This window comes from Rhinolophus hipposideros (genome assembly GCF_964194185.1).
Source record: "Rhinolophus hipposideros genome assembly, chromosome: 11".
In the NCBI taxonomy this organism is placed as follows: domain Eukaryota; kingdom Metazoa; phylum Chordata; class Mammalia; order Chiroptera; family Rhinolophidae; genus Rhinolophus; species Rhinolophus hipposideros.
In genome coordinates, this window is record NC_138057.1 from 12,580,925 (window position 1) to 12,608,374 (window position 27,450).

The window sequence follows — 27,450 nt, forward strand, 5'->3', positions numbered from 1 at the left end:
AGTGCCCTGTGCGATGCAGCACTAGTTTTGCAGAGCAGGGACCCAGGGCATCACCAACGTAGTATGCACGGGAGACTTTTACCAGACCAATGCTGTCTTAGTGTTGGCCTTTTGGGTCAGAAAAAAGTGGTGCCTTCCTATAGGCTAAACAGAGGCAGGCTCCACACAGAGATAATAATGACTGCTGTCTCTCCAGCTCTTACTCGAAAGCCACACAACTCCTCCTTTCCCCATACGGCTCTGGCACCTCTTGAGTTGCTGACCCTCCACCAGAGTCCAGGTGAGTGTTTGCAAGTGAGTGAGTCTATATTCCCTTTCAGAGGACATCTCTGGGTTTCTAGCTGCCTTCCCTCTTGCTGGGACAGAAAGACAGAGTCCTTGCTGATTTTCACTGCCAGATGTTGTGGAAACTCCTCTTTCCAGCACAAAGCCTCTGGGCTGGGGAGCCCCGTGTGGGGCTGGATGCCTGCCATCTTCCAGGGGGAACTTTAGTGCTCAACCACTATCTGTAGAGTTGGAGTCAGCCCATTTCACATCTCCACCCCTCCTACCAGGCTCGATGTGGCCTCTTCTTTATGTCTTTAGTTATAGGGGTTCTGTTCAGCTGGTCTTCAGGTGATTCTTGAGCTTGATTGTTCTATAATTTATTTGTAATTTTGGTTTTATTCTGGGATGCAGGAGGCATAGTCTTTACTTAATCCACTATCTTGGACCTGTCCCCGCCCCCCCCCCAAAAAAAAAAACACAAAAAACACACGCACAAAACAAACAAAAAAAACCATGAGATTTATTTTGGAAGAACTTTGTTGTTTCTTAGTCCATTCTTTACTAATACTAAAAGATCACTAAGTTGAAAGCATAATGTCGAACATTCAGTTATCTTATATAAATGCAACTATTAATCCATTTTTATATGGCATTGAAATGTTACTCTCTTTATGGAAAAACAGATTTTTTTTTTTAAATCACAAATTTATTTACCAAAGATTTTCTCCCATAAGCTTGTTCCCATAAATATGACAGTAATAATGAAAGAAGCCTTTTGACTTTAATTAGACATGTATTGAATTCCAATATTTCATCACCCTAGAGGTAATGTTAGGTAGACCATTATATGTGATACCTAAAAGTGTATTCCAGATGGAAACACCGTAAATAGACTTTTTAAAAACAATAGTCTCTGAAATATGTTGATTTCAGGATTGCCTTCATCAATTATAGTGACATCCTTTAAATTAAGTATTTTGTGGAACTCTCAATTTTTATGTATATTTAATATATTTTTATAATGTATTTATGAACTTCTGTATTGATTGGCTCATTTTGGAGACTTACTAAATTTATCATCAGAGCCGCTTAGAAGTGACTTTAATGGACCCAAGGTAATTCAGAAGGTGTTTCTTTCCACAATGATTAACAACAGCCTGTTGTTTGAGTCAGATTTGTAAAAATTACACCCTAATATGCAAATCCATTTTTTCATTACTGATGCAGAGCAGAGAAAGCCAGCAGGATAGCAAACACTAACATTTTGCCTCTAAGTGCTCACGACGTAAGGTAAATGAGGCATGGCTATTGATTGTCTTTGGCCTACATTATCTGCACAGGAACTATCACAGAGGCTTTTCCATCTTCCTTTCATGCCTCATTTTCTCATACTTTCTAATGAAGAGCTTCACTTAAATAATAATGTCCTACTCTCCCAAAAGTACATTTTTATGGCACTAAAAAGCAATATTAGCGTATCGAGGATCAAGGACTGTTTTTACTGCTACACTTCTTGGCTTCTTGCACTGTATAAAATTACAAAATATTCTAGATTTGGGTGGCATTGTTAGTTCTTTTAATGAATTTACAATGTAAAAGTTTGTTTTGTCAATCCAAACATGTTGAGTAGCAGATATCATCATATCCACATAATTGTGAAATACACTTAAGTCCTCTAAAAATACATATTTTATAGTTTACATTTGTATATATCCTCAAAAATGGTTTGTTGTGAGGTTCAAGTGATAAATATGTGGAAACTATATTTTCACGTTTTGACGTAGTGAATTTAGTTGGGGCCCTCTCAGATATTAATGAGTGAGCATTTGGATGAAAAACCTTGGATTTCATTAGAAAGATCTGTACTAGAAATAATAATGTCTGAGTCTTTAGTTATAGAAACCAGAGGAATGATGAGAGCATTTGGGAAGATGGTGTAGCGAGAAAATAAGTCAAAAGTGTACTATTGAAAAAAAATTGATATTTAAGAAGGAGAATAAACAAGTTACCTGTGAGATCAGATAGGTAGAGAGGCTACAAACTAGTAGAGGGTGTTGTCATGGAAATCTAAGAAAATCCATGGAAAGAGAGTGTAAGATACCAAAGGCAGGTTTATTTGTATTTGTTTGTTTGTTTGTTTGTTTGTTTGTTTGTTTGTTTGTTTTGATGCTTCTCTCATCTCAAGACCTCTCATCAAAGCCAGGCATATGTATTATCAACCTTTTCCCCCCGTCCTTTTTTCCTTCTTTCCTGTCTTCTCTTACTTTCTTCTTTCCTTCTTTCCTTCCTTCTTTCCTTCTTTCCTTTTTTTTCTTTCCTTCCTTCCTTCCTTCCTTCCTTCCTTCCTTCCTTCCTTCCTTCCTTCCTTCCTTCTTTCCTTCCTTCCGTATTCTCTCACTCTCTCTGTTTTTGCTAACTGATAAAAAGCAATGTATTTCACTTTAATTCCATTCTTACTCACAAGGTTGTATATTCAATTGGCAACTTGCTTTTCTTGTGTGACTTTTCATGTATTCTTAATCCATACGTAAAAGGACAAAAAATATGGGTTGCAAAACAAGATATAGCTACAAATTTCTGGTAAATAAGTTTGTCAAGTATTAGCTAGGACGAGTATCAACTGGGTGTCTAGAAATGCAAACCATGGTTTGAAAAAATAATAAGACAAAGATCACAAACTAAGGACTGTGGATCAGGAGGACAGGGGATGCTTGTGTCCTTAAAGACATATTTCTTTGCACATCTCAAAAAGCCCAGTGATTTGAGAAAAATACTGGTCCCTGTCTGTCAGAGTTGTTGGGGGTTTTCATTATTTGTAGCTAGACCAATGCAATGGATTAATATTTGTGTAAATTAATAAAACCAGTTAAGCCACAATTTTTTTTTTGATAATTACATAATGTTGAGGTAGCTCACGACTTGTTTCTTTTAGGTGTCCTTTGAAGTTTAGCATTTATTTTCTTCTTCCTTCCAAGAAAGGTGGTAACAATGTTTAACAGTCCCTCTAGGTGCTGGTTGGAATTCTGAGTCTCATCGATAGTTAGGGGTCTCTTTAGATAAAACCACCCCACACATCTTCTCCAGTGGAGGGGTAATTAACAGCTGTCAGTATTTCAGAAATTAGTGTAGCTTTGGAGGATCCCCAAAATGATTTTTAAAGCTCTACTTTTAAAGAAAACAACAAAATTAGGGCTTGGCAGGACTGTATGGTTTTTTATTATGTATTGTAACCTGAAGCTATGTCATGCCGCTTCAGATCGCCAATAGCATATCCCTCGTTACAACTGTGACAGCATTTATATTGAACCCGTACTTGGCAGTAATTTTGAATTCTTTCCAAATATGTGCTTCAGGCCAGTACAAAGCTTTCAAGTTCTCAGCATATGAGTTAATGCTGTATGTCGTTGGTAATACTTTATTTGTTTGGCATAGTGAATTTTCCCCCTCAAGACACTAGAACTGGGAAACAGGATAGTTCAGACAGACTCATCAGACATTGTTCCCTTATCACACTTATCCCCATTGGCTCATTCAAGACGCAGAGCACCTAATGGAATTCAGATTTGTGTGGAACATTCATATATGTTTCCACTAAGGGTCATAGCAGAGAGAGTTGAAACTGAAATTTTAAAATCTGACGTCAAATTGTTTTCGAAGATATTATTCGCAACAATAAGTGACCCTGTACCATGATGTTCATGAAAAATTCTCCGTAGAGCTTAGTATCAGGAAAAAAAAAATCTGTCTCCTCCTCCTGGTGAGAAATATATATATATATGTTTGTGTATATATATATATATATATATAGTTGTATCTATTTGTATATATATGCATATATGTATGAGTATACATATATACTTATTTAAATATGTGTATATATGTATATATATACACACACACTCACATACATACGTATATGAATACTCATTTGCCAATAATAAGAATGTGATCTTTTTTCTCTAGTTTTCCATTTTGCTTCAGCTGTCAGAAACTCCAGAGCCAAGATTTATACCTTATCAATGAAGTAATTTTAACTCATAATATGGCAGTACTCACTTTCTCTTGTTATTGTATTTCTAATCCCTCCTCAGAGTTTTATTTTATTAATTTTACTACAAGTGCCTGTTTTATAACTTCCTAAATCACCTTTGGAACCAAGTGGGGTGTAAATGAATTATATTTAAAAAAAGGAATTATCATTCTTGTAGCTGATTTAGATGTATCATAGTTATCTAAAGAGCAGCACAGGTTTTTATTTGATTTTGAGTGTTTGTCTGGTGTTCATTTTATTTTAAAGTTCGTATATGAACATAGATATGACAAATAAGTCAAATTATTTAAAAGAACAAATAATAAAGAATAATTTCACTCCATCCTGTGGTAAACAGAATTTTGGCCCTTCAAAAATGGTCATCTCCTAATTGCCAGAATCTGTAAATGTTACCATATTTGGTAAAAAAGACTTTATAGATGTGAATAAGTTAAGGATTCTGTGATGGGCAGATAACCCCATATTATGTATGTGGGCCCAGTATAATCACAAGAATCAGTATAAGAAGAATGAGGGGAGATCACAGATAAAGAGGCGATGTGACCATGAAGCAGATATTAGAGTGATATGGCTACAAGCCAAAGAATGCCAGCAGCCCCTAGAAGCCAGAGGAGAAAAGGAGTGGGTTCTCCACTGGAGCCTCGAAGAGGAACCAGCTCAGCCTACACGTTAATTTAAGCTGTGTAAGACTACGCTTCTTAACTCCAAAAGTGTAGAGAATAATTTATGTTGTTTTAAGCCACCAAGTCTGTAGTAATCTGTTATACCGGCAACAGGAACTAATGAATACACCATTTTACCCCTCAAAATTAACCATTGTGAAGAATTTCTCATGTATCCTTTAAGGCATTTTCTATGCACATACAACCATGTTCATATCATATGCATAGATGAATGAGATCATACTGTGTACATTGTTTTCTGTTTAGATGGATTTGTGGTTTTCACTCAGATTTTTTTTAGTTACAAAAAATTTTACAATTAACTTTTTAATATGCATCTTTGAATATGTTTGAGAAGACTATCTGTAGAATGATTTTCTTGAAGTATATTTATTAGGTTATAGGTTATGAAAAATAATCCGGGAGCTTTGGTAAATCCTGAAATATCATCCTTTGAGAAGGCTAAACTAATGTATACAACCCAGAATTGTGAGAGAAATGCCATTTCTCCTCACTCTTGTGAACACCATTATGATAGATCTTTCATATTGGCCGTAGTTTGCAATTCTTAGTCTAAGAGTATTTCTTTATGTCTATTGTCTTATATGTAAATAGAATTAATTTCAGGTTACCTTTATGGAATCTGTTATGATGAGGAACACTGGAATAAATGGCTTCTACTTCTGGCATTATCTGTCATGGGGTGTATGATTTTGGGCAAGGTGCTTGATCGAGTTACTCACAAACCTAATTTCCTAACAGATATATGTGGGGGAGCTTTTAAAATGCACATTCCTAGTTCACCCAGCTTTACTTAATCATAATTTCTTGGAGGGGAGACTGGAAAATTTGTTTTAAACAAGCTGTTATACCTGTTAGTATCTCACCAGGAAAAGGCAGACTATGGACTGCATTTGGGAACCACTGAAGATATTTCTAAGCCTGGTTTTGTTTTCTTTTGTTGGATTCCTGCATGATAAGCTTGTCTTCCCTCAGGTCATAATGGGACTTTGGTGTTACTTATTCCCTTGGGTCTGATGTACATGTGGAATCTTGACCACCTTACTGGGATGGGGTTTGAAAGCAGCACACCACCTGTAACCAATCAGGAACTTTGCTGATTACTCTGGTGCCAAGACTCAATTCAGGACTTTTGTGCTCATTGATTTTAATTTACTTAATTATCTTGACTTTTTTGTGAATATTAATGGTGTGAGAGGGATTTGGTCAATCCAGAAATGGCCAAACAGAGTGGGCCAATTTTACCCTTTTTTTCCATTGGATTCTTCAGGGAGTGGAACAGAGGGAGGATAATATGAAATAGAAAATTATATATCACTTTTTTATTAATTTTGGGTCCAGACACAATCTCTCAACATATCACCCGATAACCCTGTAGCATACTCAGAAGAGACAAACGTAGCATACCCTGTAGCATACCAGAAGAGACAAATGAGACCCTGTAGCATACCAGAAGAGACCCTGTAGCAGGAGTCTACATACTACAAGAGACCCCTGTAGTATGGGGTCTACATACTACAAGAGACCCCTGTAGTATGGGGTCTACATACTACAAGAGACCCCTGTAGCAGGGGTCTACATACTACAAGAGACCCTGTAGCAGGAGTCTACATACTACAAGAGACCCCTGTAGTATGGGGTCTACATACTACAAGAGACCCCTGTAGTATGGGGTCTACATACTACAAGAGACCCTGTAGCATACCAGAAGAGACAAATGTAGTATACCCTGTAGCATACCAGAAGAGACAAATGATCTGTTTCCTATGTCAAACACTCGGATTGATTCCCAGGGTACACAGTATCCTCAACCGGAGTTACTCTCTAACACACAGAAGCATTTCTGCTCCCACCAAGAATTTGTTCTGCTTGATTAAAAACCTTTAGATGTTAGCTATTTTTATTACTGATATTACATAATTTACTAAAACTTTTTATAAATTAATGAAATGTGTATGGGGAAATAAAAAAGAAACACATTATTAAAACTAAGTTGAATGCTTTGGAAAACTACATAAATGCAAATTATTTTTTATTTGCTGATGGTGTTTATTTATTGAAATTCATATTCCCTACTCAACCTTTGGGGGAAGAATTAAATTCATTTCCATAAATATTGATCTGCTAATTGGAATACCAAGCTTTTTTTCTTACACAAACCACAGCTATACACCCTTCCTTATCTCCCTAAATCTCAATCTCATCAGCTAACTATTGTACTTAAAAGGAGAAACTCACAGCAAAACACAAGAAGAGATAGGAGAACAAAAGTCTGTCCTATCTTCAAAGAGCATGACCTTCACCAACTTACCCACAATATTAAAGGAGAAGGAATTATAGAAGAAAGCTACCCCTTCTTCTCCCAAGTATGACATCATAAAGCAGATGGTCACTGTCATTTATGAATATTTCCCAATCAGTATCCTAAAAACTGGATCCAGTTGGTGCTGGAAGGTAGAAAGAAGTAGGATGTAAATTCCTCTCCTCTACCATACATAAACCATTAGAATATAAGCTCTTTTGAGGACAGAGGTGATTCCTTCTAAAATCTTTCCACTTCCAAATTCCTTGAAACCTAGATCTTAAGTGTTGGCTATACAAATGATAGCATGAAGGAGGAAAATTAACTTTCCCTTTACACTTCTAGGTTCTTAGTTGACACACTCTGTAATAAAAGACACATTAACAAAAGAAAAACAAACAGAAGTTTAATAACATGTGTACCTCCCGTTAAAAAAACATAATTCGACTGAGCAAATTTGAAAATCTAATTGACTTTATTCAATGATTCATGAATCAGACAACATTTCATCTAGAAAATAGAAAGGAACTCCAAGGAGCTCTACAAAATGGAAGGCTTTTTAAGAAGAAAGGAATTGTCAGGGACTAAGTAATGAAGAGAGGATTGTTTCAGTCAAGGTCACCTTACTTGAAAGCAAGACAGGCGGTCTGTCAGGAAGATTACTTCACTAGTGCTGACCAGGAAATTTCAGATAGGCAGGTTAAAATTGCATTCCTGGGAGAGGCTGCAACTGCAATTTGATTAGGTATTAAGTCTCAGTTTGGTGACGTGGGCTTAGCACAAGTGACTCCATTTTGGACCTGTTTTCTCTTTTTCAACCCTCCCATATTCATGGGCAATAACCAAGAATACTGAGTAAGTGCCCAAAATAACCCAAGCCCATCACCTTAAATACCATCTCCAAGTAAAGAAAAAAGATGCTCTGTGTGTGTGTGTGTGTGTGTGTGTGTGTGTGTGTGTGTTGGGAAGTGAGGAGCCAGTTATGGCAGGTTACCAGGCAAAGCAAAGGTATATTTTCTGTGCAGATTTAAGTCTTTGCCTTCTCTGCTGACAGTTTCTAGAGATTTAAGAGTTATCTTCTTCATGATACAGAGAAGAAGACACCCTTACAAACGGGAGATTTTCCTTATAAATGTAAATATGTCTTACAAAAGGGTAACTTCTAATTGGTTTTCATAGCTTCTCCTTTGTCTGCTGTGTCCCCAAAATAATCAGCCCAAAATAATCAATATGCCAAAGAAGCATTGTGGGAGGGGGGAAGGGTATGTTTTTCTCCCCTTCAAAAATAATTTTAAAACATTTTGTAAAGTACAACACACTGTAATTTACAATGTCCTGTGACAAATCAGATCTGGGAATGCAGTGAGCATTTAGGCAGAAATCCTTCCTCAGAAATCCTGGATACAATTTCATAATTTTAAACTATCTCCTTGATGTCTTTTCAAGGCTCTAGAGGCACCCCCAAATTTTAGAAAGCTCAAAAACCCTAAGAGCTCAAACTGACATTTCAACACCTGTAATTCTCATCCTCATATCTCATGTAGCTATTCACTACTCAAAATATTTCCCTTGAGAAAGGCAGAAGAAAGTTTTATCCTAGTGAAATGAAATCATTTGGCTTGATAACAAAGAATATGTGCATATGCAAAAGAGATGTCTGCAGGGCCATACTTTCAGAGCATAAATTTCAGAGCATGTGTTTGAGTATACCAGTACTTTGGAGCCTTTTAAGTAGCAATGATAGAGATGTTTTTTCTGTTTTGTTTTCTTTGTGTTTTTTTTTGTTTGTTTTGTGTTTTTGTTTTTTTTTTTTTTAATCTACAGCTATTTGTCATTAACAGCTGAGAAGCCTCATCCAATAGCTAACCTGTATTGACTGAAAAGATCTTGGTAAATTAAGCAGAAAAAATATTCCATGATTTCTTTCCCTAATTAATAAGTTTGGGTTAATGACTACAGCAGTGGTATTTAACATGTATGCCATATCAGCAATAAATTAGGATCAAGTCTGAATACAGCTAACTGCATTCCTAGACCTGAGTTGTCACAGGACAGAGAAGATTAAGATTTATGCTGTTGCTTATCTTTGTCATTCTTGTAGGTATGTTATGGATATTTGTTTACACTTTACTCAGTCTTCCACTGGGTGATATATTTCCCACACATTTTATGTGGGTTGAGAAGGCGCATAGGGTGTTTCATGGAAGGATTGATTATATTGAATGAATTCTCATAAATTTCACTTTCAAATACTTGCAGACAAATCCCTTTAAATATTTATGTGTATTAATTACCATGCATATGATCCAAACCTTATTTAGCAGTTTTCAAAATAATAATACCAGGCTAGTTCAAATAGGATTGACTTATGCTAAACCATGTTACCTGTATTCCAGAAATACCTGATGGATAAAAATTGAAAATTGTTCTATAATGCATTCTCTAAATGCATTGCAGTGGTGGGAGAAGCATACTGAAAGAATATTTATCAGAAGTTTCTAATGTCCGTAGACTCTTCGAAGACAGCCTACTATTGGATAGGATGAATGAAACAAAGCTAGTTCCCCGCACCAAATAGAGCGGTATCTGGCTGCTAAATGATACTCCTTTTGTTTTTGTTTTTTTTTGGCCAAAGGCTTATGAAATATATACTTATAATTTTTAAATTATACATTCAAGGTAGTAGCATAATGTAACATACCATGGAATGATTTATTTGCTAACACCCTGGATGTTTCAATAAATTTGTCTAAACCTCAAAAAAAAACAAAAAAAAAACACCTACTACTTTGCATTGAACACCTACTACTTTGCATCAGCCATTTAGGACAACAAATTGCCAGACACTCTCGTTAATATTATCTGTTGGATTAGTGAGCAACTTGAACTTGGTCTGGGCTTTTTTTCCCCTCTAAAACAAAACTCCACTTTTCTTTCTATAGTCGACTGTATATACAGTTAACATTTTCACCCTATACCTTCTCATGACACTGACTTGATGCCACCTTCCTCTGGAATGGCTTCTGCCTTGTCTCCTTGGCACTGAGCATATTAATGGTTTCTTTGTCTCAACTAAGTGAGTGTCCTCAATACAGAAAATTCTAGCACTTACAAAATGAAATCTGGCTCTACGTTTCAGCTCCTCAGAGTACGACCATAAGCTCTGTCTCCTGTTCAAATATTATAATTTTATATTGTTCTTTTCATTCTTGAAAAAAATCCATGTAGTGTTTTGTTCCTTGGAACTTGGGGTTTTGTTTCATAAGTTAAAGCCAAGTCAGCCCAAGATGTTTTTGTGACATTTAAGGAGTATTCACTCGGAGTCTTAATATCACGAGCACAGTGTAAATATAAAATGAGAAAATGTTTCCTGTGGAGGAGGGCATACCTTTTAAAAATAGAAATCTAAGCAACAGAAAACAATACACACTCACTCACACACATACACACACGTGCACACACATACATACACGAGCAGACACATGTATGCCTATGTATGTATATGTGTTTTCTTTTAGGGAGAGAAAGGGTTCAGGAAATTTCCAGGGATAATTTTTTTGTTATAATAAATGTAGCTTTTCTCCAAATAACACAAAACAATTCTGTTTTTTTTTTTTTTTTCCAAGCTCAATTACTTAGTATATATTTATTAAACACCTACTACTTTGCATCAGCCATTTAGGACAACAAATTGCCAGACACTCTCATTCCCATAATGGGTCTACATTTACTTCACTTGAGTGTAGGAAACTGGTGCACAGAATCTTTTATTTGTCTTCACTGTGCCTGTTTTCTTCAAGAAAGTGATTTGGCTGAACAACTAGTGCTACCCTCAGGCAGATTGTTAAAAGAGGTTAGCAATAAGACTCAACAGTTCAGTTCTGCTGGATTCCTAATCAGATATCAGAAGGATAGCTTCAGCTGTCCTCATCCATATTAAATTGATGTCTTTCCAGACCAATTTATTGGAATTGATTCTGAAGGCTCCTGCCTTTGCTGCTGTCACAAAAGTTAGTCATTAAGAGTTTTGTCACTTGGCCCATAATTAAAGTCATGAAACCTCCGCCATATCAGTTGGTAGGCGTGCAGAGAAAAATGATTTTGCAGTAGCAGAACATTTAGAATTCCCTTCCCAAAGCCAGAAGACAACACATTTATTTTTTCATATACAAAATGGTCGGACAATTATGTTCGCGAACTTACACCGTGTAAGTGCACAGTGGAATGTTCACGAACACAATTGTCTGGCCTTTCATATGTCTCCTGAGTATATATTGCAGACTCCAAAAGTACATATCAGGTCACCTCCTGTTCTCAAATCTCCTGATATTTATGCTTATTATGTTGCACAGGTCCCATAGGGATTGTAAAACCTGTTATATCATATTAACTAAACAGGGTGGAATTATGTGTGTACAGGGGCTGTTGAAATCCTGTTTATGTTTTTGATGCTTATCCAGTGATTACATGTTTAGGGTAGTTGTATGCAGTCACTGCATAGTTTCCAGAACAATAGAGGGCACTTTATCTAAAAGCTTGATCACTCTGAGAAGTATATAAATACTCCCTTCTCCCAGCTATCAAAATGCTTGCTCCTCAACTGTGCTGTCTCCTGCCATGTCTTTCATGAACAATTTCCCATCTTATTAGGCGGTGGTGATCTTTCCCTTCTCTGAATTCCATTATCATTAATTGTCATTGACATTTGACAACCATGTTTTACTGCTTTGAATGTTTTACCTTGTATACCTAACAAATTCTTCAAGGGAAAGAGCTAAAATGATCCTACTTCGTATCATCCACATTGTCGAGCATTACACTATGCTCCTAGAATGTACAAAGCAAGTTGCTGGGTAAACCAACACATGAATAAGTGAATACAAAAATGGCAGGAACTGGCACAGCATTTTATCAGATGTTATTGAAGGTAAAGACATTTAAATTTGGGCCGAATTATAATAAAATACAGGACTCCTGACAAACAAGAAGTTTTAAAACATTAAAATCTCTTACCTGGGCAAATGATAGTTTACATGGATCATGATCTAGTCAAGTTAACATATAAAATCACCATCACAATAATGAAAACATTGAAAACCGCAAATGTTAGTGACTTGTCCAAAGTTACTCAGCTGGCTAAGGGGACAGCCATGACAGATACTCTTTCCATGCCTCTCAGGGAGTCCAATATTTTGGAGACTTAACAGACAACTGATTGAAGTGTTATCTGTGGGTTGCAGATAACACACCCTAGACAATGTTCTCTCAGATACCACTCTGTAACACCACTAAATTTAGAGTTGAATTTTGAATCCATTAATATTAACGGTTAGTTCTTTCTCCACCCAATTTTGAGCTGTGGAAATGTTATTTACATTTAGGCCTTGTCACTCTTCATAAGCCAGAGAAATTTATGGTTATTATCAGGGTGTTCCCCGTTCTGCTAGAAGCTTCAGAAATATCCTGGGATATTCCATATATTCTAAAAGAAGACATTGACAAATTAAAGTACATCCAAAAGAAGGTGACCAGAATAGTGAAATGTCTGAAAACATGTCAAGTGAGGAATGTATCTGTCATTTTATGTTCAAAAAACTGGTGATGTTGAGTCTGAAAGATGCTCCACATCCCTGCCGGGCAATGATAACTTCGTTCAATTATTTGAACAGCTGCCATGTAAAACCAGGCTTCTACATATTCTGAATAGTTCCAGAAGGCGAATTTGGACCCATATGTGACAATACAAAAAGGTTGACTTCCAGTATGTTTATAAGTGTATAAACATACTTACTCAATAGTCGGAGTTATTGTGTCAGCTCTTTTGTTGATACCAGTGAAGCTGCATTGTTACCCTCACATTGAGTGGTTAGATAGCCTGGATGGCCTGAGTCATTTATGTCTTAAAGAGCGAATGATTATTTGTCACTAAGCTATACCCAAATGGGTGGCAATTTTTATTCACCTCACTCATGTGAAGAGCATTTAGGAAAGGTCATGCTATTAAAAGCCACTGCTGACATTGGAACCCCCGATTAATTGTCCATGCTGTGGTACAGTGTAGCTTCGTATCTAGAGATGGTTCTCTTTCTCCTCCCTGCTGACCAGAATCCAAAGCTTTTCCTACAGCAGTGAAACAATATAGCTGCTTAGGAGGATTTTTGCCTTGATCTACAAAAGTGGAATGTACTTAAAATAAAGACTTGTCCCTCAATGTACTTAAAATAAAGACTTGTCCCTCAATGTTTTTAGGTTAACGGTAGATATTCAGGGTGGCTTGTATGAAACAAATGTAATTTAATACAATGCAGTTTTGAAAGTGTTAGAAAATGAATCCAATTTTAGAATATGCCAGAAGTTTTAAAATAAATAAAATTTAAAACTGTTGCAGTGTATTCAATATAATGTTCACAGTGAGGCAACATACATAATATGAATATTCTTTCACTTTTCACCTTGAATAGAATAGAAAGTACGTATTTAACAGTTATTTTGGGGTCTCAATGTGACTCAAATTACCATTCTAGTTAGAATTTGTCTTTTATCTTTAAAAAAAATTCACTAAAGCAGCAGTCAAAGCTCATATTTACGTTTAATACAGATTTCATTGAATACACAAGTTCCATGATGGAACTCATTTTATTAGACCCTGTCAATACAAAACATCAATTGCAGAGGGTCACGCTGCATCTTTCTAGCTGTCACACCAATATCTTGCTGAGTGCCATCTGCGATGTCTCAGGTTCTTTATTTATACTGGAACTCATTTACTTTGATCCAAGAGCTATTTTTCCAAAATGACTTCAGTACACAAAAAAGCACTTTATTGAGATAGGCCATTGCTTTGGAGAAGGGAATATCAGTGGGGTTCTTTGTGGTTAGGAAGATCTAGACAAATGGTGATAATATGTTTAAGAAGAAGCAATCTTAATTCGAAGAAAATTTGTTTGATATTAAATGAATCTACCTGTCCTAAACTTGTGTAGCTAAAATGAGATTTGGATGCTTTGCAATTCTTTGGTTTTGTAATGCAAAGCCAGTATTTGAAGCTGGCTAATTCTTCTTACACAAGGTATCTGTAATTTAGGTAGCTACCATCAGATGATAGCATTATCTTGGACTAGACTAGAGCTGCCTGGGCTAGATAAAAATATTTTTTAATCTATATCGAACTGATCCTCATAATCTCTGATGGGCCTGTCTTCTCAATCCAACACTTCACTATATTTTTAGAAAGAAAAAAAATAAAAAAAATAATTCCCTTTCCCCTTTCTTCCTTTATTTTATACCTACTATACACAAGGTATTAAGCCAGACAAAGTAATTGTGAAGATGAAGCAAACTATGGTTAGGCCCAGTAAGAGCTTATACATGAACAAGAGAACTAATCAGAACACAAGTAACTTAGAAAGTGGCAATAAATAGAAAATACCGTAAGATAAGTACAATGATAACTTATACGGAGAAAAGAGAGGGAAGTTCCAACTGAAGGTAACAGAAGGACATAGCATTTGACCTGGACTTGCGAAGATGATAAATATATGGAAATAATGACACTGAGAATAATATTCTTCTAAACAGAAATAAAGATACAAGTTTGTATTCAGAGAAAGGAAAACAAAGTGAACATACAATTTGGAAGACAAATAAGTTGGTTTTTTGGGGGGAGGCGTGGTGGGGTGGGGAGTGCAGGTATGTGCTTTGGAGGTAGAAGATTCAAAACCAGGTTTCTACTATTTATTGGCTGACCTAACGGCTTAGAGTAGTTGCAACATCTCTGTGCTTCAATAGTCTCTTTACAAATTATAGATACTAATAATAATTATTTCATAGATTTATTGTAAGAATGAGATTAGTTACAGCAGTGAAGATCCTTCCAGTTGGTAATGCACTTCTGCATTCTGCATGTGCACTGATGAAATGAGTCTAAAAAGACAGCTGAAGTCTTTGAGCCCAGGCTAGGGAGTTGGAAGTGGGGCTGCATTTTCCTTCCTCTCCCCGCCCCTCCCATATTCTATAGGGAATGAGGAGCCTTAGAAATGTTTTGAATAAAGATTGACAAGATTCTAGCTTTGATTTAGAGACTTTAATCTGGTGAAGTTAGTGAAGGATGTGGTGCATGAAAAGGAGGCAAGACTGTTGTTGAGGCAGATAACTCAGATAAGAATCTGTTGCAGTCACAGAAGCAAGAGGGGGTGGAAGTCACAGATGTCTATAGAGAAGCAGAAACATCCTTTGTTTCTTCAAAAGTCCACTTACTCTCTTTCAAATTGTAGATTATAGAAGAAATCAAGACCTGAAATAAGAGTTTGGATACTGAAAAAAGAAAATAAACTACAGTAAGAAAATTGATTAGAAAGTGTGGAAGCATTTTAGGAGTAGATTGAATTAGAAAGAGGCTGAAATCTAAGAAGCCAGTTAGGAGGCGCTCAAGTGTTCCGGTAACACATCCCAGGGGTACTAAAACTCTTGGATTCTTCCTCCCAGCAATACTTTTCCCCTCAATATTGAACCATCTTCTTCACACACGCGTACTTCTATATACAATTTATTTTCCTTTTTGCGCCTATCTGAGTTTTTCTTAACTATTGTTCTTTTTACCCCCACACTTGGGTCTTGCACCTGAATATTTAGGAATTCCCTGAATATTTCCCCATCTGCTTTTGAAAAGAATAAACTCTTCTAAATAATTGATTGGAAAACATAATCAGAGGTAAGATGCCTTGTATTAAGAGCTTATACGTGAAGAAGAGTCACTACTGTAGAGTCACTTACGTAATTCTTTACAAAGAGGTGGTTGAAGATAGCTTTTGAATATGCAGACAAACAAGATGATAAGTTGACTCTAAGAAATAATGAAGAAAATGAACACTGGCCAATTCTTGTTAAATTTCTTTCAGAAAGGACAAATATGAACCTATTGGGAAGAGACTGTATCTTTCCTCTGTTCTTAGACATTCTTGATTTCTTATTGAATTTAAGTGAAACTGTCATTAACTTCCAATAATTATAATATCAACTCTTTGGAAATTTAAGTGAACATCATATGAAATCATAGCTGTACATATTCAATCAATCTGTCAAGTAATTTAGTATAGGGGTTGAAATTCTGTTTTGAAAGTGCCCCTATTAAGTTTTTCCTAAAATGAAATAGAGTCATAATTCCAAAGAAGTTCCCATATATGTACGTGGTTCCAAGAGGTAAGACCGTCTTCAGTAATGGTACTCATGATGGGAGAAATGGTAATTATAGGCATGATCAGTGGGGTGACTATTTCTTTAATGGAATTTGGAGAAATGCTAATGTAATATATTGGTTGGAAATTTAGCTGAAAATGTCAGAAATAAACATATCCTGGTTAATGGGCCCACCATTTTTAAAATTGTTTTTCTTTCAATATCTGCTTATATTTCTTATGTCTTTCAACAGTGATAAAACCTATGCTTACAAAAATATCTTCATCAGTAATAAATCTAAGTTACATTTAATAATGAAATAATATTTTACTAGATTTTGGAAACAAGGACTAGACTCAATATTCTGTAGAATGTATAATGATTTTTCTTGTGCTTTTGCAAAAAATTCTCATTTTGACATATTTCCTTTTAATAAACTATGTGATATAGACATTGAGTCCTCTGTTTTCTCCTGTAATATTATTGGCTATCTAAAATATCTTCTAGCAGAGAGGATATTTATTTGATTCTTCAAAAAAGATTTATTGTCCATTGACTATAAAAATATAGCTTACCACACCTGAATTTATAAACTTGAACTAATTCCTCCACCTAAACAATTCAGCATATTAATTGCTTACTATTGAGGATTAAATGAGTGAACATATACAAAACATTAATGCAGTACCTGGCCATTAGAAAGTGCCCCCAAATTATAACTATTTGTAATTATTAACATTAACTTTATAAATTTATGAATTAAATGAGATAATATCACATATGTATGAAATTATATAAACACACATATTTAGCATGGTGTATTGTAAGACTTAATGAATGGTAGCTAAAATTTATAAGGTAAAAGATATTGGAAATATAGGGGAAAAGTACAGAAAAAAAGTTACCTAAAATCTTATTAGCCAGTGACAAAATGCCAATATTTCATTTATTTTGTAATGTGTTATTAAATTCAAAGGCACCTGCACTAGGTGACATCAAGATACACACTTATTTTTAAAACAAGGAAAATCTTTGTTTAGAATTATTGATAAATTACAAAATAAATAAGAGCAGATGTGTGTAAGATTCGCTAAGTGCTTGTTTAGTATTATTGACCTGACAGTATAGCACTTTTTTTGAAAAAAAGGAAAACGTAGGTTTAAAAAACCTTCATTAGTTATAGATATAATGACATTTGCAAAAGGAATACTCACACACACACACACACACACACACACACACACACACAGTACTCAAACCATGAATTATTCAAGTATCGTTTTGAAATCATCTGGAACTGTTACCTAACATCTGAATGCTTGTTACCCAAAGTGTTGTCAATGGATCAGCACCGTGAGTGTAACCTAAGCTTGTTATACTAAATACAGACTCTAGTCTGGCTCTAGACTCGCTAAATCAAAAATACAGTTTGATTAATGTGCATGTAAATATCATGTAACTCATATACACTTTATATTTGAATGAATGTTGAGGATTATTATGCTAAGTGAAATCAGCCGGACACAAAGGTACAAACATTTTATGATTCTTCTTACATGAGAAAGCTAGAATAGTCAAATTCACAGAGACAGAAAATAGAATAGCGGTTACCAGTCGCTGGGGGCAGGTGAAATGGTAGTTAGTGTTAATGGGTACAGAATTTCAGTTTGGGAAAATGATGAGAAAGTTCTGGAAATTGATATATGCGAATGTACTTAATGTCACTAAACTGTACACTTAAAATCAATTAAAATGGTAAAAATTTTATGTTATATACATGTTACCGCAATATAGAAACATTCATCATACCATTAAAAATCAATAAAAATAAGTGAATAAATAAATTTGGGAAGCTTTGTTTTACACCAACCAAACCAAAACAAAGGGGAATAAAATAACCAGAAACAAAGTTCAGTGGGGTTGCACATCTTTTAGCAGAGTGATTCAGGTAAGATAAAAATATGCTGCTAGTTAAACTAATATAGAGTCTTTATATGTTGTTGTTTTGTGAGAATAAAACCATAGTATATGCCCCTTAATATAATACTGGTACCTCAATCATACAAGCTACTTCAGTGCTGATATTTGCCTGATATTGGTCAGAGCTACAGATAGGACACAAGTGATTTAAAGATTTCTAAATATTTGACCCTGGGCTATTCATACTCACAAAAATTCATGCTCAAATTCAAAATTCATAGTATATGTATATCATCTATTGTGCATGAATGCCACACTGAGAATGTTACAATTGGGACACTTGAAAGTTGGGACATTTACAAAAAATAATGTAAACTAATGTATACAGTTATGGTCTTTACGGTACTTCTTGTGAAGAAAACAAAACATAAACAGAGAAATCTATTTCATTTTTTTCCTAGTGGAACTTGTTTTAATATCTCAAAAGAGCAGGTATACATGAAGGAATATGAAAACATGATTTTTTACAGTTTTTTTTTGTTGTTGTTTATTCATTCTTGAAATGCAAGCTTCTCTTCTCTTCCTTTCAGAAATGAATAAAAATAAGGGAGAATAATTTTAGTTAGAATATATTTTAACATCCATTCATTCCTCCATATATTCATAACGCAGAAAAATGTAAGTGCTACTCGTTAGTAGTTGGATTTCTGTCTACATGGATCTCACATTCCAGTGAGGAAGAGAGATAACAGACAAGTAAGCAAATAAGGTAAAAATATTTTAGGGGACATCTTGGAGTGTTGAGAAAGTGACTTTTGAACTAAGATCTAAGGCATGAAAAGGATCCAACTGCTGAACATTCCAGGTTTTGATTTCCTAAAAAGCAAAGTCTTTCGTTGCAGGAGACCATGGTTTATTAGAGAAGGAGTATGTTGCAATCTAATAATAATGAGAGAAAACCGTATGAGATAATATTTGAGAGGTAGACTGCAGCCAGTTCATGGTATAACTTAGAGGCCATGATAAGATAATTAGGTAATTCCAAATGTAATAGAAAGCCATTGAGGAATGTTACGCAGGATAGTAAAATGATTTATGCTATAAAAGAAGCTCCTCTGGCTAGAATGTGAGCAATGGATTACAGGAGGGGTCACGAGTGGGATCAGTTGGAATAGAAGAAGGCTCTTGCTGTATTCTAGGTGATACATGATGGTGGCTTGAGCTAGTGAAAGGAGAGAGCTGTATGGATTCCAACTATTAGGCTACATAATTGTCATCGAAAAGGAAGTTATTAAAAAGATCTCCACGTTTCTGAGTTGAGTCCAAGTAGATGTGTTGATTCCCAGTGAAGAGAGGGAAAACACAGAAAGGTACATGAGGAAAATCAAAAGTTCCAGTTTGGAAGGTAATAGTAGATACAGTACAGATTAAAAGCATGGGCTCTGGGAAAAGTTCAAATCCTACTGTATGGACTACTAGCAATGGGTCTTGAATAATGTACTTAAACTGGGCCTCAGATTTTTCATCTTTAAAAATAATGAGGTTAAAATACATATCTTACAGGGTTGTTGAAAATATTAAATTAGGTAATTCCTATAAAATGATAAAAAACAGTTCCTGAAACACTGTAAGCAACAAAGTAATAATCACTATTATTATTGGTCACACAAGTAGCAATGTCAAGCAGAAAATCTAGTTTACAAGTTTTTTTTGAAGGAAAGTGATTGACATTATAATTATTTAAAAATATACTAGTGTCAAATTAACATATTGTACACCTTAAATTTGCACAATGTTATATGTGAAATATATTTCAATAAAAAAGAAAACATTTCAAAAAAAAAGCGAACCTTGTTAAACTTATTCTGAGTAAATGACAAATATAATAGCTTTTACTATTTTTTTTTTGCCAATTTATCTTTCTCTCCTTTATCTCTCTCTCTGTTTTTGTGGATTGCAGAGGATAATTGAGGTGGAGTTGGGAAGTAGCATAAAAAGGAAAAGACTCATCATGAAAATGGAAAAGTCATATTCTTATTCTAAAAAAAAACAACAGTTTCATTTTCCATTTTCAACATTACAATTACTCTAACAGTAGATTCAAGCCTTTAATTGATTGTATTTAAATCTTCCTGCATAAATAGACCATGATTATTTTTGATAACAGATTTTCAGATTCATTCAACTATTAAATACTGAAACCACAAGAAATAATCTGTGACCTGTATGTTGACTTCATTGTCAAATGTTTAACCTTTGAAATGGCAGGTATATGGAAACAGCAAAAATTCTTTCTCTGGTCCGTTTTCTCCTTTTCTGCAAAGAACTACATTTATAACAATACCCTAGTTTGCCTTCTGGGGCTAAAAATCTTCAAATATATGAATGTATTTAACATGAGTTTCATTCATTCATTTAATAAAAAATGAAAGTAATTTAATGAATGCCTCAGTGATAGACACTATTATGTTCTGCCAATTCCAAGAGAAACATGACAAAATACTTGCAAAAACCCCAAACATGTGAAGTGAGTTTATCTCTATTGTGTTGCTTTAAAAAGCTTTATGAAATGGGTAGTATGTAAATTTGAATTATTATTGTTGTGGTCATTGATATCCAGAAATCCTTCTAGAAGCAAGTAGCATTTTTATTTTTACATTTTTTTATTTTATTTTTTTTTTTTATTTTCTGGCAGCCTTGAAGGGTCATGCAAAGAAGCTCAGAGCAAAACACTAAAAGTGGCCCTGTCAGCATGAGGACCCCAACAAGTCAAACTGGTAAGTGGAAAAAGTGATCCAGAGGTATCATTTCCTGTGTGTCATTAAATCTGTTGATAATTTCTCTTCTGCAAAAAATCCTCAGAGTTTGCAAACAAAAATAAGAGTACTAAAAGGAGAGTGCCAGTGAAATTTGTTTTCTTCATTACTTAGAAGTCCTTAGGGAGGTGGTATTCTGTGGGAAAAGTCACCAATTTAGTTATGAACAGACATGGATTTAAAGTATCTATATGACCTTATTAAAGTTGCCTAATTGTTTGAGTCTTAGTTTCTTTATTTTTAAATAGACATTAAGGTAATCATCTTTTTTATATTTTCTTATTAACTAAGTAAAATATCGCATGTAAACAATCAACTCATTTCTTAGCATAGCAAAAGATCTTAAAGATAGGACTAACATTTATTAAATACTTTCCACGTGCCAAGTACTAAATGCTAAATACTTCACTGCATTATTTTATGGAATACTCACAACGACCCTTAGAAGCAGAAGCTAATATTGCTCTCATTTTACAGATGAGGAATCTGCCATTGACAGATTATTTGACTTGCCTTTAAATCACACCCTACTCTCTGAGACAGTTGTTTGAGTGCAGTTCTGTCTGATGCCAGAGTTTGTGTTCTTATGTTTATTCATGAAGTCAACAAATATTTATTGGATATCTAAAAATGACAACCTTTTTTTCAGCAAAAGTGTCATGCTATTTCCCAGATGATTTCTACTTAGAATGTAACTGTATATTTATATGAGGTGTTATAGTTTATAAATAATTTATGAATAAGTGATTTTACTTAATGTTCACATACTCTGTGTAAAAGACAAGGTAGGGATCATTACTAATATTGTTACAGATGGAGAAATTGAGGTCCCAAGAGGTGTACTGGCTCACTGGATATCTTATAGCTAAGTACTTCTCAGACTTTCTGGTTAAGGATCAGTGTATTTTTAATCCAATGAAGACTGAATGCTTTTGTAAAATTACTAAAGAATAATTATTTTAAAAATGAAATGATTAAAAAGGCAGACACAAAATACAAAAGTTCACGTTTTTATTATATATTACATATATTCTATGTGTTATATAGAATAATAATTCTATAGGCATAAAATTACTCTACAAAATGGCTATCAACTTTTCTAACGCTTTCTCGCCATTTCCATACTCCTCATGGTACAGACCAGTTAGTATTTGCAGAGTAACCCTAAACTGTAGACCAGACAGTAAACCATATGGCACTGATAGAGCTAATGGTAGGCAATTTTAACACACAATCCCACCCTTTCCATCTTCTAGTCCAGGAATTTTCATATTACTCCACACCACCTCAACATACAGCAAGAAACCTGTTTTATGGTCTTACAGACAAGAAGATCAAATTCCAAATTGTTTTCACATGAAATGGGTACAAGAAAACTGACAATGCCAAAACATCTTACAGGAGTAATATGAAACAATTGACATGAAAAAAAGTGGGCGAAAAAAACACTTGGAAGATTATGAAATAATTTCTTTAAATTTATTTATAAGACTTTATTGAAAGACTTCCCCAAGATATATATTTTTTCTTTTCTTTTTTCAATTTGTTTACTTTTTGAAAAGAAAATGGAGGTTATATTTAGGAGACTGGGCTTTGTCAGACCCCAAGCAGTACATAGGCCTCGTAAACTTCTAAAAGATAAAAGTGGATTGGGGCCAGCTGTATAATGAAAATGAAGTCATCCCCCCACCTCACTGGAGGGGCCAGCAAATATAATAAATGTTACTTATTCATTTCAGAAACTACCAAAGAAAACTGCAGCACTTTTGGTGCAAAGTAAAATGTACATTGAGTCAGCAATGAAAATTTACTTTGTAGGATGATTTTGTGGCTTTCTCAGTTCTGCTGAAATAGATCCAAATATTTACAAGTGCTATTTTATTAATAACTATTTTGCCATCTGTGTCAAAGTAATATTGCACAGATGTTCAGGAATAACTTTTGGTTGTGAGAAAATATTAGAGGAAGGTTCAATTTTTCTCCAAATGATGCTGATGAAATAATTTTTTATCATAGTTTAAGATGCCAGAAATAGTGGTTGTTATTGTTTTAAAGTTCTACCTCATAAACAGTCCTCGATGAAGCTTAAAGTGGCTATAAGTACATAGAGAAAGATGAAAATTTATGACAACATTCAAAACTGAGACTTTCAGCCAATCTATTAATTAGCTTCTGGGAAGACTCCACACTGTGAAACTAAAATTCACAGTCTGAAGTAGAGCAAAGTTATGGTCTGAAATAACATAGCGAGACTCTATGCTCCTCACTTACTTTCTATCCCCTAACTCACAGATCCAAGGTTTGTATTATTCAGAAAGTTAGACAGTCAATCGTGGGCAACCCTCTTCAATGAATGCCCTGAATCCAAGGACAGAGAGATAGTCCCAGTAGTAATTGTAGGTATGGTGATAATGGGAATAGATGCAGTTGTACGTGTGTGTGTGTGTGTGTGTGTGTGTGTGTGTGTGTGTGTGTGTGTGTATAATAACACTTTATCAGATCAGGACAGAGTACCACACAGTGGGGAGAGAAGATGGTCCACTAACATTGTAACAGAGGTGCTTTATTTGAATGCCTGTTACTCATTGGAATTTGGGCCTGAGGTTGTTCACAACCTACCTTTTCACTGTGAAGCTCAGATGCTTTCTGATGAACACCAAGTTACCAGTATGGCCAAGGGCTGAGGCTCAGTCTCCTGACTTGTCTGTTGAAAAACACTACCCTTCAATAGATTTCATCACATTCTCATATCAGTAAACAAACAGCAACAACACCATAAAAGCCAAACATAATTTGAATAATGATTACTTGAAATGGGAAGTTAAAGCCTCAGTGGTAAGCCATATATGGAATAATGAATTAGTACAGAATCCAAAAAAATATTTTAGAAATATTTTTGTCCTTTTAAAATATGCATTCATTGACTTAGAAATAAAAACCATAGAGATTGAAAAAGTTGAAATGCAAAGACTTGGAAAGAAACAAAAATTAAATGGAAGAATGAAATCTGCCTTTGAAGCAGCGAATAATGTAATAAGATTTGGGGAAAACAAACTGAAGAAGCACTCCTAGAATTCAGAGGACAAGGACCATCAAAGAAAATGATGAGATGAAAAAATGACCAATATGCAAAACAGAAATCAAACATGTAGGTGATTGTTCATGAACAAAAGATGAAAAGAAGAACTCAAAGAAAAGCACTAATTAAAGAATCACACCAGGCTTCTGAGGCCAAGGGAAACATCACGGAAGGATGGTGTGCGAAAAATGTGAAAAGAACTTGGTACCGTTAACACTGCAGATACGTGGAAAGATGGTACAAGGACTACCACAGGAAGTTGTGGAAAATGGCTGAAAGAAAATAAAGATTTGACCCCAAAAAAGCAAGATTCGGTCCCTATGGAAAGAATAAGTTCTCCATTTGCAGAATTTGTAGACATTCTGTACACCAATCAGGTTCTCATCACTGCCAGAGCTGTGCCCACAAAAAGGGCATGTGTGCAATGTGTGGAAAAAAGGTTTTGGATACCAAAAACTACAAGCAATCATCTGTCTAGATATATCGATGAAGTTTCTGGCTTTCTATATGATTTTGTTTTCTGCTTTAAATTTTCAAGGCATGTCATAGATGTTTAAGTTACAGAATAAGTGTTTCAAGACAGTAAGTATAAACTAGGGAAGTTTATTGCTCTTCATTCTTTTGTTCTCAAGAAGTTCTGAATAGCAACAATGTAACTAGTCTCCCGCCTCATGTTATTTTCCTTAAAGCATCTTATTGAACTGGAATAAGCGGCAAATTTAACAACAACAACCACAACAACAACACATATATTTTTCCCCAGTTCGAATGCACTTTTCCTTTAATTAAAATGTATTGGGGTGACAATGGTTAGTAAAATTACATAGGTTTCAAGTGTACAATTCTGTAATATCATCTACACATCACATTGTAATTCTTCTCTCTGTACTTTATAAGTATTGCAAACGTGAGGAAGAGATTATTGATATTTTCTCAGAACTTGGCATTCAGACTTATGATTCTTTCCTCATTCCCTTGTTGGTTGCATAGTTCTTAGAATCAGCAGTCCCTTAATTAATTGCATCTTCACAGGGTATTTAAATATCTGAGACCATTATTGCTAGATGGTTCCTTAGTATTATCCAAGACCCAAATCAAACACAAGTTGTACTTATGAGTTTTGAAAATTAGTTATTGAAGCCAAAGTGCTAATACCTTTAATATGAGAACAAGAACACAAGGGACACCCCATATATGCCCAAATGAATACACTGGATTTCAGAAAAACACATACTACACATATGACCTGGAATTCACACTACCAGGAGAGTTCAGGAGAATGCTCATTCATGGTGATGTGTAATGAAAATGAATCACCAGTCTTTGGGAAAGCTCTTTGAAGCAGAAACCAAACTTCTTTTACTTCCACTACCCCCTACCCCCACCACCAAATTAAAAAAAAAAAATAGAACAAAGCAATTATTTTGATTCTAAACAACAAACAAAAATAGAATTACAAGAAGAAAAATCTTGCTCAAGAAAGAAATGGAAAGGGTTTTTACCATTCTAGAATTTATTTGCTAAGATCGGAGTTTTTTTTTTTTTTATTGCATGGTAATTTCCTATTCTTTAAAAGTTAGGAAAATCTAACAGTAAACCAAGACAAAAGATTTTGAATCTGATAGTTGTTTTTTTAATGTAATACTTCTAGACTATAGAAACTTATTCTATTCAGATTTTCTTGTTTATCTTAAACAATTTTGGTAATTTGTGTTAAACTAGAAAATCTACCAATGTTGAGTAATTGTCCATTTTATTTATTTATACATGGACAATTACTCAGCATTGATAGATTTTCTAGTTTAACACAAATTACCAAAATTGTTTAAGATAAACAAGAAAATATGGATATATACATACACATGTATACATCTGTATGTATATATAAATATTTATATATACTAATAAATATATATATATAAAATATATATATATAAATATTTATATATATATATATACATATATATGTATATATATAAAATAGGACGTGAAGTAAAGCCACCAGTGGAATAATTAAGTGATTTTTATTGTTCTATTTTAATCTCTTCTTTGTTTTCTGACATATAAATTAATCATATTGCATTGGTTAATGAAAGACTCATTGAAGTATTCTTAACAAGCACACATAATAAGTGAATAACTCAATAAATTATCATTATCAGAAAGTCCACATACATGTGTAATAACCACTCATGTTAGGAAATAAAACATAACCAACATAATTGAAGATACTCTGTTTTCTAAGTCATGAATCCCAATATTTCAAAAGGTAAACACTGTCCTGAATTTTTATACATTGTTTCACTTCTTTTTTGAGTTTTATATAAGTTGAATGATAGAGTACATACTTGTTTTGTTGTGTGGCCTCTTGCTCTCAATATTAATCTCAATATGTGAGATTTCTATGTGTAACAGTAATTTAATTTTCAATGCTGCATACTATTTCATCATTGCATTTGTGCTTCTTAGATTCTTTTATTTTTCTTTTTAAGATTTTTATTAAAATATAGCCAACGTACAATATTATATTAGTTTCAGGTGTACACCACAGTTATTCAGCAGCACTTGCCTGGCACTATACATAGTTATTACCATATTATTGATTATATTCCCTATACTTTACATCTCCATGACCATTTTATAACTACCTATTTGTATTTCTTAATCCCTGCACCTTTTTCAACCTGGCTCCACCCTCCCTCTCATCTATCACCCCAACAAATCTAATGCTTATCTGACACCATACATAGTTATTACGATGTTATTGACTACATTCTTATGCTATACCCTACATCCCCATGACTACTTTGTACTTCTTAATCCCTTCCCCCTTTCCACCACTCCCAAACCCTCATCCATCTGGCAACCATCCAAATGTTCTCTGTACCTATGACTTTGTTTCTGTTTCATTTATTTATTTTGTTTTTTTTTAGATTCCACTTATAGGTGAAATCATATGACATTTGTCTTTCTCCAACTTACTACCCTCAGCACAATACCTCCTAGATCCATCCATGTTGTCATAGATGGCAAAATTTCGTTCTTATTTTATGGCTGAGTAATATTCTATTGTATATATCTACCACCTCTTCTTTATCCATTCATCCATTCAGAAACACCCAAGTTGCCTTTATATCTTGGCTATTGTAAATAATGCT

The 27,450-nt window shown here is 34.5% G+C and overlaps 1 protein-coding gene and 1 pseudogene across 7 annotated transcripts in view; both read left to right on the forward strand.

Moving 5' to 3' along the window:
- Positions 1-27,450, forward strand: part of LINGO2 (leucine rich repeat and Ig domain containing 2) — a 1,152,505-nt gene that overhangs the window by 649,718 nt on the left and 475,337 nt on the right. For all 6 annotated transcript variants that reach the window (XM_081067709.1, XM_081067714.1, XM_081067711.1 and 3 more), the window contains one exon: positions 21,093-21,174. The gene's annotated coding sequence lies outside the window, so the exon portion shown is untranslated. The remainder of the gene's footprint in view (positions 1-21,092; positions 21,175-27,450) is intronic.
- LOC308505100 (cysteine-rich PDZ-binding protein-like) lies at positions 24,467-24,770 on the forward strand (annotated as a pseudogene). The gene has a single exon. The product of its transcript is annotated as a cysteine-rich PDZ-binding protein-like (transcript).